This window comes from Indicator indicator, unplaced genomic scaffold (assembly GCF_027791375.1).
Source record: "Indicator indicator isolate 239-I01 unplaced genomic scaffold, UM_Iind_1.1 iindUn_scaffold_88, whole genome shotgun sequence".
NCBI lineage: Eukaryota > Metazoa > Chordata > Aves > Piciformes > Indicatoridae > Indicator > Indicator indicator.
In genome coordinates this window covers 7,293-16,900 of record NW_026539209.1, presented here as the reverse complement: position 1 = coordinate 16,900, position 9,608 = coordinate 7,293, and the positions used below count along the sequence as shown (strand labels likewise).

At 55.8% G+C, this 9,608-nt stretch overlaps 1 pseudogene; it reads left to right on the top strand.

The window, feature by feature from the left end:
- Window positions 1–6,821: 6,821 nt before the first annotated feature.
- On the top strand, window positions 6,822–7,780 carry LOC128980260 (olfactory receptor 14A16-like; annotated as a pseudogene).
- The last annotated feature ends 1,828 nt before the right edge of the window (window positions 7,781–9,608 follow it).

Here is a 9,608-nt window from a genome sequence, read left to right as displayed (position 1 = left end):
TCCCCTAAGAAATCACTGAAATATTTTCAAGCCTCCTAGAACTTCCTCCTTCTAGAAGTGCCTAAAGCTGCATTCAAACCTCATTTGTAAGAGTATTGGAGAGATTTTAAGGAGTTCTGGGTTTTCAGACTCTTCAAATAGGCCTGAAAAAAAAAATCACCCAAACCTCTTCAGAAACTTCCAAAGTCAATTAAAATCTCTTTGATATTCTTCAAACTCATTCTGGAGAGATTTTCATCACTTTGTGACCTTCTTTAAGCTTTCAGCACCCTTCAAAATGCTTCAGGAGGTGTCAAACTGCCTTCAAAATCATCAACATCTGTTCAGAACTCTTAAAGACACAGCAAAACTCAGAAGGACTTTCTTGGCCCTCAAATCCATTCAAATAATCAAAATATCTTCACAAGTCATTAAAATCTCTTCAAAACTCCTAGAAACAAATTTTTGAAGTGCTCTTAATGAGTTTCGAGGCCTCTCTAGGAGCTCAACTCCCTTCAAAAATGCTTAACAAGGCTTCAAACCACCTGAAAAACATCAAAAGCTCCTCACAAAGTGCTCAAAGCTCTGCAGAAGTCATTCAAAGCTGTTCAGAACCCCTCAAAGTCATTTCAAAGAGATTTTGGGGAGTTTCTAGGTTGCTTTAATGCTTCAAAAACACTGGAAAACGTTTAAAACTGCCTGACTGACTGACTTGAATGAACTTTTGGGTTCTGAACACTTTTCAAATACACCTGAAAAATCATCCAAATGCCTTCAAAACTCCCCCAAATATCTTCCAAAACCAAGAAATCTCTTCAGAACTGGTCAAAACCTCTGGAAATTTGATCAAAACCTCTCAAAACCTCCTTAAGAACTCACCAAATCCTCTTCTGAGGAGACTTCAGGGAGTCTCTAGGCCTAGTTCAGTGTTTGTCACTCCTTTAAAATGCTTAAAAGGTTTAGAACAGCCCTGAAAACCATCAACCTCTCTTCAAAAGTCTTAAATCCCCCTAGAAAATAAAAGACTTTCAAATCTCCTACAAATTCTTACAAACACTTCATGATACATTAAAAACTTGGAGACTTAAAGAAGGTTTTGGGCACTCAAAATTCTCAGGAAAAAAAAAGCCCAAACCCAAACAAAATCTCTTTAAAATTCATTCAAATCTCTCTCAAACTCCTAGAAACTAATTTTCCAGAGATTCCAGTGAGGTTCTGGCTGTTGGAAACTCTTCAGGGCACCTAAAACCTCGTTAAAGTCTTCTCAAACCTCCCAGGACTCCCTCAAACCACCTCCAGAGGCAGCAAAATCTCTTTTCAGGAGCACTGGAGAGGCTTTAATAAGTTTTTTAGGTTCTCAGCTCTGCAAATAAGCTTCAAAAATGGCCAAAATCTCTTCAAAGCTCTCCTGAAAACCTCTTAGGAGCTGTTCAGGGCTCACAAACTCTTTCCACACCTCCTTTGTCAGAGGTTTCCAGGAGGTGTTTGCGGTCCAGCCCTGGCTCTGTCCCGCAGCCCAGCCCAGGCGGCGCCATCCCAGCTGAGAACCACAACTCCCAGCATGCCCTGCGCAGCCCCCGGGCCCAGCAGCCCAACGCCCACAGCTCCCAGCATGCCCCGGGGCCCGCCCAGCCCCTTCCCTGCTCCGCTCCCAGCGCCCTCAGCAGCTCAGGATCCGCAGCTCTGTCGCCACGCTGCTGGCTGGCAGCACCACGACCTCATTGCCCCTGCCCCGGCACCACCTCCACCTCCCACGGGGGCAGAAAGTGGCAGCTGAGGCCTTCCATGGAGGGCACCACTGCCCTGCACAAGGCACCGGACACAGGGGGCAGGGCAGGGGCCCCCCGGGCAGCACAGGCCCTGCTGCGTCCCCAGCTGTGTCCCTACCCAACAGCAGCTGCAGGAGGGGCTGGGGCTGGATCCTCCCCCTCCAGCCAGGACAACAAAAGGCTCAGGGCCAAGGGGGAGAAGCTGCAGCAGAAGCTGGCAGCAGCAAACACAGGCTGGGGGGGCTGGGAGGGGTGTTCTGGGAATGGGGCTGTGGGTTTGGGGTGATTCTGACACCTCCTTAACCTCTCTGCCCAGCTCTGCAGAAGGCCCAGCACAAGGGACAGGCTCTGTGGTGCCAGCCCAGGGGCTGACACAGGAGCACCCCTGGCTGCTGGCCCAGCACAGCCAGCTGCAGCCATTGGTAGTCTGGGGGGGGCTAAAGCCCTGAACCCCCCAAACAGCCTCCCCCAACTCCCTGTGGCCCCCAAAGCAGCCCATGCTGGGCTCTGCCACAAGCAACAGGAGCCAAAATGCCCCCAGGGAAACCCCAACAGCAGCCTGAGACCTCCAAATGCCTCCCTGGGACCCTCAATACCTCCCTGCACCCCAAAACTATCCCAAAGGAACCAACAATGGCCCCCAACATCCAGACAGCAGGAGAGGCCTCCTCTACCCCCAAGGGACCCAGGACTGGGGTCTGCAGAGAGCATCCTGGGAGGCAGAGCCATGGCAGTGCCATTTGGGACCCTTCCTGGCTAGGGGTAAAGAAAGTGCAGAGGGGCAGCAACATTTTGGGACCCTCCTGTTCTTCCCTCTCCACTCCAGCTGGGGTCTGCTCCATTGCCCCCCAGTTCAGGGACCCTATTTCCCTGGGGTTACCCCCTCCACATCCTGACTTCCTTTCAGCAGTAGCCTTTGGCCCCAAACTGGGGTCCCTGCCCATGAGGCCACCCCTGCCCCAAGCTCAGAGATGAGGCCAGGCCAGGGATTGAGGTGCCCTAAGGCCAACACAAGCTGAGTCCAGCACCAAGCACTGCTGGACCCCCCTGGACTCTGTCTTGGGCACCCCCAGCAAGGGCAGCACTCAAGGAGGTCTCCTGCAGCTTGTGCAGGGCTGAGAGCAGCTGAAGGGAGAGGAGAGAAGGCAAAGACAGGGCAGAGAAGAAGCAGCAGACAGCTGACCACCACCCCAGGCTCCCATCCAGGCTGCCAAGGTGGTGCTGGGCAACCACTGGGCTTGGCTGGGCGGGTGCCACCACTGCCAGCAAGCAGTGACCAAAGTGCCAAGCTGGGCACACTGGGCACAGAGGCTTAGCTTCCTGAGGGCACGGACAAAAGCCAGAGCCCAGCTGGGGGACACAGGGAGGCCTGCAGGGACATGGACCCAGACCTGTGCCCGAGAGCAGGCAGAGGCACCCCTGGCACAAGGGCTGGGCACAGCAGAGCCACACAGGAAGGGGGTGGGGGGCACAGAGGCCTTTGATGCCACCACCCCCAGGACAGCCAAACCACCTCACAGCACAGCAGCCGCTTGGCACCTGCCAGCACAAAGCCTGCAGCTGCCCTAGCAGGGGGATTCAGCGGCACCAGGAACCCCCAAACCTCCACACCACACCACAACCCCACACTGCCCCCCACACCAAGCCCATGGACCCCTCCCTCACCCCAAAGTCCAGCCCCAGCCCTACAGACCCCTCCCAGAACAGCACAGACCCCAGCCCATAGCTCACAGCGCCCCGCACCAACCCAACACCCCCCGCAAAATCCCCTCAGCCCTCCCCCCAAACCCCACAGGCCCCTCCCATAGCTTCCCACAGGCGCCCCCAGCCCCACCCACCCCAACCCCACAAACCCTTCACCGACCCCACACACCCTCCCCATACCACAGACGCCCCCAGCAGCCCCACGGAGCCCTCCCCAGTCCCCCGCCCGCGACAAAACCCTCAGCCCCACACACTCCCTCACCCCACCTGCAGCCGGCACAAAGGGGACGCAGAGCAGGAGGACGACCAAGAGCTCAGCGCACAGGAAGCTGCCGACCGCCGGCCCCGGCAGGCTCCTGCCGACCACACAGCGCTGGGAGGGAGACCCCGGACCGGACCCTCCGCAGGCGGTGGCCTCGCAAGAGCCGAGCGGACGCCCAGGGGCGGCACCTCCGGCACCTCTCCCGCGCTCCGCAACTGCTGCCGCTCCCCTCGGGGCAGGAACAATGGCGGCCGCGGCCGGCAGTGGCAGCTCCTCGCTGTGCCTCGGCAGCGCCCAGGGGGAGGAGCTGCCGCGCTGCCGGCGCCTCTGATTGGCTGTGTCTGCCCAGGCGTGGGCGGGACTTCCTCTTGCAGCCCGCCCCCTGCTTCCGCTCCCAGTCTGAGGTGGCCGCAGCAGGCGGAGGGTATTTTCGGAACTGCCCTGATGCCTTTGATACAAGAAATAACTCTGAAGGAGAAGGGAAGGATGGGAAATTGGGGGGCCGGGGGGGTGGTGTACAGCACCACTGGATTCCAGGCAATGTCTGCACAAGTCAGTTCCAGGACACGGAAGAAGTGATGAAGGTCATGGGATGCCCTGTGCTGGAACAAAACCTACACACAACGAAGAAGGCCAAGTGCAGCTGGGCTGTGGCAGGAGGAGTGTGGCCACCCAGACACAGGACTTGTCTTCCCCCTGCACTCAGCACGGCTGTGGCCACATCTGGAGGCTTGGGGTCTGGGTGTGGGGTTCTGCAGCTTGGAGGAGTAAAGCAGAACTGGGGAGGCTGCAGAGGAGATCTGCCAGGATGGGTATTGACATCTCTGTGGAGAGGCTGAGGGACCTGGGCTTCTTCAACCTGCTGAAGGGAGGCTCAGGACACCACCCTAGCAGTGAGCACGTGGCTGAAGGGTGGTTTCAGAGAGGATGGAGCTCTTGTGGGGAGTGGGGAGACACCAAAACCTCCACACAGTGCAGCTTGGAAGGTTCAGGCTGGAGGTGAGGCCAAAGAAATGTCCCTCAAAGGGCAGAGCTGCTCTGCATGAGGCCATCCAGAGGGGTCAGGAAATGGCAGGGAGAGCTGAGACAGCTGAGGGAAGGGATGGAAATGGCAGGGGGAGAGCTGGGTGGGGAAGCAAGAGTGGTGTCAGCAGCCTGGACAGAAAGAGCTGCAGGCATGGGACAGTGTAGGACAGGCTGCAGTAGGGATGGCCAAGGGCTCTGGCAAGGCTGAGAGGCCCAACAGGACCAAGGGCTTTGTGCCCTTGGCTCTGCCACTTGCCTCTGCCACCAAGGCCTGTGAGGAGAAACTTTGCTTTGAGCCTTTCAGGCTCTGCTGTCCCAAGGGCTGTGCTCAGGCCTTTGCCTTTCTGCTCCATAAACCAAAGCCAAGGTTTTGTCCCCTGCACTTTGCCTTTGTCTCCCTGCAGTCATGGCCTCCAATCAGCTGCTCTAAGGAGTCCCTGGGGAGGCTTTGTCAGTAACGACCCTCAGTGGGACCCATTCATGCTTCAAGGTACTTTGGATGTTTCTTCTGACTTGGACTTCCTCAGAGGCTTCTTGAGTCACTATCTGAAGGTCATGTAATCAGCCCCAAATGCTCTGTGGGGCTCATTAAAATCCTGACAAGCCACATCTCATCCTCTAATGCTTGCCAAGATTTCTGCAGCTAATTGGAGAGGTTTTTATTACACAAAGCATCTGATAAAAATGATTTCACAGAGTACATTTCATTACTTTTCAGCAGAAGTTTTCTCTTTGCAAGCAAACCACAGGAAAACCTGACAAGGTCTGATCAGGAGGACCACACTCTGCTGCCCTCTGCTCAGTACAAGATGTGGCTGATGGAGAAATGCTGCCAGGAGAAATTTCTTAGATAGTTTCATCCTTGCTGCTTCTTCTGGAGGTCACAAAGTGTCAGAGAATTTCCTCCACTGCTCACTGCTCACCCTCACTGCCCACTGCCCCCAGCAGAGCCCAGAGCCACACAGGATCTGCCTTGTCAGGGGCTGTGGGTCAGGGCTTGGCCCTTTGGATGAATGAAACCCCTCCAGGTTTCCTCAGCATCAGAGCCACCTTTAGCTGCTTCTCCTGACCTGTCAGCACTGCCTCAGTTCTCTGCTCTCACCAGAGCCTGCAGGTGCTTCAGAGCCTCCAGAGATGCTTCCCTTGCATCCACTCTCTCCTTCTGCTCTAACCAGACACTGAGGACACTTTCCCTGTATCCTTTACTTGAACCAATTAGCACTACAACAAACTTCAGAGTTTGAGTCTTTCTCTGACTTCTGGAGCTGTTTCATCAGCTGCCTCTCAGTCCCTGAGGCTTACCTGGCACCAAAGCCATCAGGAGGGGTCACTAAAATGTCTTGGGCTGGTCCTCTGCCTCCTTGTTTGCTGCTGAGCTGGGCCAGGCTCCTAGGCTGGAGGGAGTTGCTGGCAAGCAGGCAGTGCTGCAGAGACACAGCTCTGGCCAGGAGCAGCTCCTCTGCACAGCACAGCAGGGCTGAGGCCACTGCCAGGGCATCTCAGGCAGATGAGGAAGGCAGAGAGAGCTTCAAGGTGGCCAGCACTGGGAGGATGCTGAGAGCTCACTGCAGGAGAAGTCAGTGCAGTCCCTGACACAGTCAGGCTGTGGCTGCAGGACACTGCAGCTGGAGCTCCTGCAGCCATCTCCATCTCGGCAGCTGATGTTCAGCTGAAGGCTCCTGGAGTGTGCACACAGAAGGATGAGCAAAGGCCTTCAGTTGCATCCTGTGAGCAGCAGTGAGCTGAGCAGGGTAAGGAGAAGGCTTCAGCCCCAGCCCCTCTGCCTTCCTCTCTTCCCTTCACTCTCTTTGCAGCACTGCAGGGCTGCTCCCTCTTTCTCCACCTCTCCATGGGACTCTTGTTCTCTGCCATTGGGCTCTTGGTCACTTTCTCTTCTGAGCCCACAGGCATCTTCCTGGCAATTCTGTGTCCCTGCTGCATTTGAAGCTGTGATGAACTCTGCCCTGGGTTGGTAGTGATGGCACTGAGCTGATCCATTCCTCCTGCAGCTCAGGGAGGGAGGTTAGGATCAGCCTGAGAGAAGTGTGCCCTAACTTGTCACTGTCCTTCCCTCCTTGCACAGGTCTCCATGGCCAGAGGCAGGCAATGGCCAACAGCAGCTCCATCACCCACTTCCTCCTGCTGCCATTCCCAGGCACGAGGCAGCTGCAGCTGCTGCACTTCTGGCTCTTCCTGGCCATCTACCTGGCTGCCCTGCTGGGCAATGGCCTCATCATCACCACCATAGCCTCTGACCACCACCTCCACACCCCCAGGTACTTCTTCCTCCTCAACCTCTCCATCCTTGACCTGGGTGTCATCTCCACCACTGTGCCCAAGTCCATGGCCAATTCCCTGTGGGACACCAGGGTCATCTCCTAGCAGTGGATGTGTTCTCCAGATCTTCCTTTTAGCATTCCTAGTTACAGCAGAGTATTTTCTCCTCACCATCATGGCCTACGATCGCTACGTTGCCATCTGCAGACCCCTGCACTATGAGACCCTCCTGGGCAGCAGAGTTTGTGTCCACCTGGCAGCAGCTGCCTGGGCCTCTGGGGTTCTCTATGCTCTGCTGCACACAGCCAATACATTTTCCCTGCCCTTCTGCCAGGGCAATGCTGTGCACCAGTTCTTCTGTGAAATCCCCCAGATCCTCAAGCTCTCCTGCTCCACATCCTACCTCAGGGAGGTTTGGCTTATTGCTTTTAGTGCTTTTCCATTTGTGGGATGTTTTGTGTTCATTGTGGTGTCCTATGTGCAGATCTTCAGGGCAGTGCTGAGGATCCCCTCTCAGCAGGGACGCCACAAAGCCTTTGCCACCTGCCTGCCTCACCTGGCTGTGGTCTCCCTGTTTCTCAGCACTTTATCTTTTGCCCACCTGAAGCCTCCCTCCATCTCCTCCCAATCCCTGGATCTGGTGGTGGCAGTTCTGTACTCAGTGGTGCCTCCAGCAGTGAACCCTCTCATCTACAGCCTGAGGAACCAGGAGCTGAAGGTTGCCCTCAGCAAACTGATCACTGGATGCCTTCAGAAGCAATAAACTTTGTCTTCTCCTGCAGAGCAGTTCTGATGCCACTCAGTGCAGGCCCAGCCTGGCTTCTGTACTTGGTGGTGGTGGTGATTTTTCCTGTTTCTAATGCTGACATCCCTGTGCTAATTCACTCTCTGCTTTGCTTTTTTGACCAAAATTTTGTGTCCCAGGACCTGTGCTCCTTCCTTACTTAAACCAAATAAAGAGCCTTTCAGTAACTGTTTTGCTTCCTGAGAACCTTCCTCCAAGCCTTCTCTGGAGCTTCAGGGACAGGTCCTGTGTGCAGAGGTGGAGGGACAAAGAGTCCCAGCACAGCAGCATTGCCAGGGTGCACCAGGACTTGGTCTTTCAGGGCTTTTCCCTTTCCACTTCCACTTCCACACTCTCCTGTGTCAGTGCAAGGCCTGAGTGCTGTGGCAGCTTGGTCATGGTTCTGCTGCATGCCAGTCCTGTGCCCACAGGCAGGGACAGGCCATGGGAACTGCTGTGGCTGAGCTGGCCCCCAAGAGCACTTCCACAAAGAGATGATCTGCTCAGGGCACAGTCTGAGGTCTTAGGTCTTCATCCAAAGTTTATCTCAAGAGCAGGCCCAAGAAATTGTCCCAGGGATGCAAACAGCAGGGAAGAGCTAAAGTGTGAGTGTGCAGGGCTGGGGCACACAGCAGTGTCCTGACACAGACAGAAATCCTGCAAGAGAGCTGAAGGAGCAGCAGAGCAGGCTCTGATCTGTGTCTGTGTTGCCTGCACACCCTGGGCAAGCTGTCCCAGGGCACTCATCCTGGACTAGCCTCTCACCACCACCATTTCCAGCACTGAGCTCTCTCCCCAGCTGGGAAAGTTTCTTTGTCCCCCAGTTGCAGCTCACAGGATCAGGAGGTCAGCAGTGCCTGCTTGCATTGCACAGCTGAGATGCAAGCATGGACATGGGGTGTGGGGTGAGAGGAACCTGAGTGACCACAAACACCATCAGGTGCTGCGGGGGGTACCAAGGCACTGGAGGTGTCAGGAGCCTCCCAGCCTCTGGTAGGGGCAGCAGGAGGCCAGGAACACTCTGCCTGCTGCAGTGCAGAGCCTGTGTGAGGGATGGGGAAAGACTCTGAACATGCTGAGGTGCAGAAGGAGTTCATGAGGCCAGCTCAGGTGTGGACACCTGGCAGGGCTCTGACATTTGTGTGTGTGACTGCAGAAGAAACCTCCCTGGCCCAGGCAGATTCATCTCAGGTGTCCTGCACAGGCTCCTTGCAGTGCTGCTGTCTGCTCACATCACCCTTCCTGGGCTGTAAAGCAGCTTTTTTCCACCTGCTTAGACACGGCTGTAACTGGTGACAGGAAAGAGCTAGGCCAGAATTGCAAGCTCCATTTAGTCTCTCTCCTCAAAATACACCAACTGGCAAAAGAAATTTGGTGCAGGGAAGCCTGCTGATATTGAAGACGGGGTGCTGGGTGGGTCTGCAGCTTTGTGGGAGGGTTCAGGGACGTCCGAACGGGATCGTGGAGGGGCAAAAAGGGGGAGCCGATTCCTAGTGGTCTGGGACGGGGGGGTAATGGACTTGGCGGTCTCTGGACGGGGAGGCAGAGGACTGGGGGGTGCTACTCTGGGCTTGAATTTGCGCAGAGAACTCTGCTAAGGTTTACAACGGGGTCCTGGGACGGGCGGAAAGTTTGGGGGACGGCGGGGATGCATCGAAATACAACGGTGGACGGCTGAAAACAGAGCCGATGGCAGCTGGGCTCAGAGGGGGCGTGACGGATTTGTCGGGCTCTGAAGGGCGCTGCAGGGGACCGGGGGAGTTAATCTGGGGTGGAGCGTGGGTGGAAAATTGCCTCTTGCCGCGGG